General features: G+C 42.2%; 1 long non-coding RNA gene across 1 annotated transcript in view; it reads left to right on the forward strand.

Moving 5' to 3' along the window:
* The window catches only part of LOC119512549, a 42442-nt gene extending 38350 nt beyond the window's left edge, over positions 1-4092 (forward strand). Inside the window, exons 3-5 of the long non-coding RNA XR_005212404.1 lie at positions 251-405; positions 2816-2884; positions 3805-4092. This is a non-coding gene — a long non-coding RNA (uncharacterized LOC119512549). The remainder of the gene's footprint in view (positions 1-250; positions 406-2815; positions 2885-3804) is intronic.
* Positions 4093-6000: the final 1908 nt, after the last annotated feature.

Raw genomic sequence — 6000 nt, forward strand, 5'->3', positions numbered from 1 at the left:
TTACTATATATGTATGCTTCCATAAATAATATAAGCTATTGTTTTATGTGTTTTTTAAAATTTATATATTTTTTCAGCACGATGTGAGCACGACAGCCTAGAGATTTGGTTTTCTTTTGTAAACCTGCCCTCCTCACTGCTTTAGTTGGTATGGGAAGGAGCCTGACCAGCTTCTAGAAGGAGGAAAACTTGGGAGGCGATATCGGATATCGCCTCACCTTCCTTCTTCCACACCCCTCTCCTCTCACAGGGCGTCCCCTCTGCAGATCCCTCACCAGGGGCCAGATATTCATTTCTGAAGCCTTTTGAAAAACTCTGGGCCAAGACCTTATATCATATGGCTTAAGGGTCCATTCTCCAAGGAGCCTTATTATGGGGAAACATCTGAGAGTGAAGATTTAAAAGGTAAGGAACGACTACATCTGTAAGGAGGGAATTCCACAAGTGGGCGGGAATATTTTGAGTCCCTCTTTGAAGGGCTCGGAAGTGAAACCACCTGAAGAGATGTGGCTTTCTTTACCATTTCTGCTAATGTGGGTAACCAAACATGGGAAGGAAGATGTCACCGGTTTGCCTGCTCAAATCAGGGACAAGGCTCCCACTGACAGAGCTATCTGGAAAACCCCATACTCAGTCCCCTCATGATAAAATGTACTATCTCCTTTGGACAACCTTGTCTCCAGCCAGCGGGGAAAAGAGGGAAAAGGGGGAAGCCCTTTGACTCTGAGGTGACAGGCCATTAGTTCCTTTGGGCCAGAGGAAGGCGCTGATTTCCTTTAGGGCACAAAGGCTGAAGTAGCAGGGCTTCCTCCCTCTTTCCTTTCTTCTTCTCTTTTTCTTTCCTTCATTCCTTCTTTCCAACTTTCTAGGAAAGTGAAACTTCTTGTTGCAGATACTTGCACTTTAGTATTATTTGATTTGATTTTTTTTTTTTTAGCTGAACGAATACTAGCTCACTTGTTTCTATGTGGCTAAAAGGAAGTAAAGAAAAGATGTGCAAAAAGTTTCCTTTTGATATAAGAACAATTTATCAAAAGATTCTGCACACCGAATACCCAGCCCCGGAGAAAGTATTTTTGCCATCAGCCTTGTCCCCCAAGACTCCAATCTTTCCCTCTGTTTCTTCCCTTCCGTCTTTCTCAGACACTTTTGCATGTGTGTCTGAATACAATAAAGTGGCTTTGAACTTTTTTCCAATTATTCAACGACTTTCAAGTGGAGAAAAATTTGGGTATTTTAATTTCATTTTTGGCTTTTTTTTTTTTTTTTTTTCCTTTTTGCATGTGTGTGTTTCCTTTCTGTTTGCTAAACAGTAATTGCAGATCTTCTTGGCCACCTTTATTACTCCCAGCTAATTATCCTGAAATAAATCTCTTTCAAGCCTGCATGCCAGCAGTTCTGGGATGGGAGCGGCTCTTTCAGCTCCTGGCCGCCTGTCAGTCAAGTGGGCCTCAGCTGCAACTCCGAATGATGAGTATTAACCTCCCGCTGGGAAGATTCACCCAATCTCCCCACTTCCAGCAGCAGCTCCCAGGGCCGCTCCACGCTCCTACCTGTTAGCCTAAGCTGGGATTTTCTTTTGCTAACGCCGTGATTTTGAAAAGTGGAAGAGGATTCCTGGGAGAAAGACACTCAGTTAACCTTCTCCTAATTGCCATTCAAGATGGAAAAGGGAGAGGAAGACGGCGGCGGTCCCAGGCGGGCGGCCGGGCGCGCAGGGGCGGGCGTGGGGCCGGGCAGCGCGCCGGGCTGTTGGGAAGCGCGCGCGAGCGTGTTCGGGCGGGGCCGTGCTCGCAGCCGCCTCTCGGGGGCAGTTGATAGCTGGTGTCTGGAGCCAGGCCTCCTTTTCAGCTTATTGTCTCCTCTGACATCCTCTCTACTCCTGAAACGTCCCTCAGTGATGCACTTTTGGTAGCTCACTGAGTTCCTTCTACTCCTCCAACCTCTCCTGTTACCGCCCAGACATTCTCTCACTTGTTCAGCAAATCACTGTTTCTTGCTGACCCACAGCCTGCTATTCTTTCAGAATTTTGTGGTTGGTCCCATCTGCCTCTCCTTTGTGGGTCGGTGCTCTCCTTTCACTCTTGTTGGCCTCCTGATTCCATCCCCCTCTCACTGATCCTTCTGGTGAGATAAGGAAATGGTTAAGTTTGCAGGCCGCAAAACAGCGGGAATGGCAGAGTCTGCAGCCCCACTATACCTGGCAGAAAGTGAAAGTTCAGTTAAATACATATATGCATGCATGCATACTCACTCTTGTCCCCAAGTATTAGACCTACTTCCTGGAGTGACTTCTCTGAAACCTTGTCTTTATAAGCTGTGGCAGACTGAATCATTCGCCAGTTGCCAATTCCCTTCCTCAGGGAAGAATTACACTTCCTGACCACTGTCAGATGTGGTCATGTGACTTGCTTTGGTTGATAAGTGTTAACCAAAGTGACTGTGCATCAATGGAAACTCTGAGAAGCTACTATTCTTTCCCTCTGTCGAATCTGCTGGCCAAGTTTCAGGTAATAGCTGCTCCATCAGTGTGATTCTTGGGATTAAGAGCCCCCATTTGACCTGCCATGGACATACGCTGTGAACAAGAGATAACTTTTTGTAGTTTTAAGCTACTGAAATTTGAGTTTCCCTTTTTATTACTGCAGTGTAATTTAACCTAGCCTGACTGAAACAAAAATACACAAATATACCCATTGATATCCACAAGTGATTTCATTTTCTCAGTCTTTAAATGTACAATTTTTACTTGTCTTTGAATATAGATCTTTTTCTGCTTGGCTGACCTCTCATTCTTTTTAATTTTGCAAACCAGATATCTAAAACCAACGTACTAGCCAAGAAGAAAGAGAAATGCTCTTGTTTAGACGTTTGAACTGGACAGGTAAGTCTTATATCGTTATTATATCCTTAATAAATTATGTGGAACACCAAGTAACCCCTACGTGTCCTGTCTTAAAATACCAGAACAAGGTTGCCACATATAGTTGTAAAGTTGTGCACTGAACAACTAAGGGGTGGGGCATTCTCAAACACCACAGTGTGAATGGCTGTGCACAACCCTGTGCTGTGCTCCTCTAAGAGGGGGTCTGCTTATAAGAAATTTTCAGGGACCAGGGAACAACTGTGTTCTCTACTATCAACACAGAACCAGAGAGTTCATTCTAAATGAGGCCCTGGGCTTCATTGAGGTTTTCTGGGAAATTATAATGGGAGAACTCCTTACCAAATTATAGCTTTGGGGCTCAGGGTGAAACTGAAGCCCCCCAAAAAACTCACGTAAAAGGTGAGTACCTGGATACCTCCAAGCCTCCTGCCAGTCTCATCTTCCCCACAACCTCAGCTCCAGAGTGGCCTCTGGGATTTGTGCTACATTGTGTTTTTTGATTTTCCCTGTGAACTGTGCCTTCTGGGCCTGTCCAATAGGGGGAGCTCAGTAGATTTTGCTCAGCATCCATGCCTTCTGGACTCTTCTCCCTTCTGTTTCTGCCTTGATCTGTCAAGCCCTTGGTTTCAATTGGCCAGGGGTCAGCCCTAAGTTGTAATGGTGTTTGCTTTAATTCTGATGAGCAGTGGTTAAACCTTGAAATGTGCAGTCACACGGTGGCGTTGAGTTTTCTTCCCCAGAGTGCACCAGCTTCAAACTCCAGCATATAGCATAGAATTAATACTGTTAACTGCCAGAGGAATCCCTTGCTGCCAAATATATCTTGCATCTGTAAATCATCCTTCTCTTTGCTATCATGACAGTTATGCAAGTGACCTTTGCATTTCACAATTAAAAATAAAATTATGTCATTGCAGTCCACTCCATCCCTGGAAATGCACCATTCTGAGATTATGAAATCACCAAGGATGCCAAAGAAAAGTGAAAGAAAAAAAATCATCCCTGAAAACAAAAAAGGAAGTGATGGTTTGGACTGAAAGGTCTGCTATAATAGGAAGAACTCCACGTCCCAGCTTTGCCACTCACTGTGTGACTTTGCACAGATCACTTAACCTCTCTGGGTCTGTTTTCCTATTTATAAAACTTGAAATGATCCTTTCCAAGTTCAGTATTCTAATATTCTGGAATGTAATATTTATGAATATCAAATCATGGTGACTTCAAAAATGTATTTCCAGGTTTGATCATTTCCTACACTCCCTTGGGGAGTCTTGCCATTACCATTAATAACCTTTTGTTTGGCTGAATTTTATCCTATAGAAAGTTGTTTTGTATTTATCAGTTCATTGATTTATCCCAACAACCCTGTGAAATTAGCAAGGGCACAATTGAGAAAACAGGCTCATTGAGTTTATGCACTTCATCCTAAATTATGTAGGCCCTTTAGTGGTGGAAGTAGGCTCAGAATCCAGAAATACTGATTCCCACACCCTATAGTAGGCAAGAGGGAGTTTTCTCTCTCATGCTATTACTAGAGTAGGAATTATTGAGACACACTCACTGTAATAACTCAGTTTAACCAACACTAACTGAATGTCTTTTATGTGTCTAGCACTGAGTAAAGTGTACTTTCGAACTTCAAAGAAGGCATGGTTTTTTGAGGGTCAGTTACATAAACAGATGTCAAAATAGAAAAGTATTTTCAGGACTTCTTCTTCCATCCAATATAGAGTGACAAGGACAGAGTTTACCCTCCCACCCCAAACAACTATAAAACTGGACAAAATATATGAACTAATGGCTTTTAAGACATTAGGCCTTAGGCAGTATAGGACAGTGATCTCTGAAAGATGGGAAACAGATGAGGTCAGCCCTGTGACTGCCCAGTTTATTTTCTGGAGAGAGTTTCAGGCCATGCCACAGGGAGGGAAACCCACTGGAGCCCAGCAGTGTTCTTGAGTTTAGAAGACATAGCTGGGAGTCCAGGGAGGCGAGGTGGCTTGAGTTCATAGGGGAGAGTGATAGAGACAAGGGGGCTGCACAGAGAAAGAGCTCCAGGCTCTGTAGAGGGTCTCACATAAATGTTCAGTTGAGCACCAATCACTACATGCGTGTGAGGAAACTAACCAAGGCTAGAGAAAAAAATTGCCTGAAATGATAGGAAGCATAGTTTCTGTTTCCATTATCCAGAATGAAAAACCTCATCATTCATTGGGTATTGGGTAGAATATTCCAAAAGGTTTTGTCTCAGTAGTGGGAAAAGTTAACCCTGGATTGTGTTGATCCCATGTAACAAAGCTAAAACAAAGACCTGAAAACATCAGATTGTTTCCAAGCAACTTAACTGTGTCACAGACAAAAACTCAAAAATATTTATAGGAATACAAAAAAATACAGTAGCCAGCAAGTTAAAATTCACAATGTCTGGCATCCAAACAGAAAATTATGAGGCATGCAAAGAAGCAGGAAAATATGACCCATAATGAAGAGAAAAATCTATCAATAGAAACCAAGTAAGAAATTACACAGATTATAGAATTAATAGACAAGGACATTAATACAGCTATTACAACCTCTTTAAGTTCATAAGTTCAAGAAACTAGTGTAAAGATTGAGCATGTTAAGTAGAGAAATGGAAGATATAAAAACTTCAGTGTCTGAGATGAAACATACACTGGATGGAATTAACAGCAGATTTGACATTGCAGAAGAAAACATCAGTGAACTTGAAGACACAGCAATAGAAACTGTCCAAAATAAAACACAGAGAGGAAAACGGACCCTGTCACACCTCCCCCCCACCAAATGATCAGAGTATCAGTGAGCTGTGAGACAACTACAAGTCATCTCCAACTACAAGTACATGTATAAGTGGAGTCTCCAAAGGGGAGGAGAGAGAATCAGGACAGAGAAAATTTTCAAAGAAACAATGAACAAAATTCCCATCAGAAATGAGAAACAATGAGAAATGGAAGTATAGCATCGTAAGGTTTTTATACTATATGTTAAGTGGTATAACATAACTTGAAGGTAGACTGTAGTAAGTTAAATATGAATAAAGTAATCCTTAAAGAAATGACTAACAAGATAAGAAATTATTACAGCTAATAAGC

Source organism: Choloepus didactylus, chromosome 17 (genome assembly GCF_015220235.1).
Source record: "Choloepus didactylus isolate mChoDid1 chromosome 17, mChoDid1.pri, whole genome shotgun sequence".
Classification (NCBI taxonomy): Eukaryota; Metazoa; Chordata; class Mammalia; order Pilosa; family Megalonychidae; genus Choloepus; species Choloepus didactylus.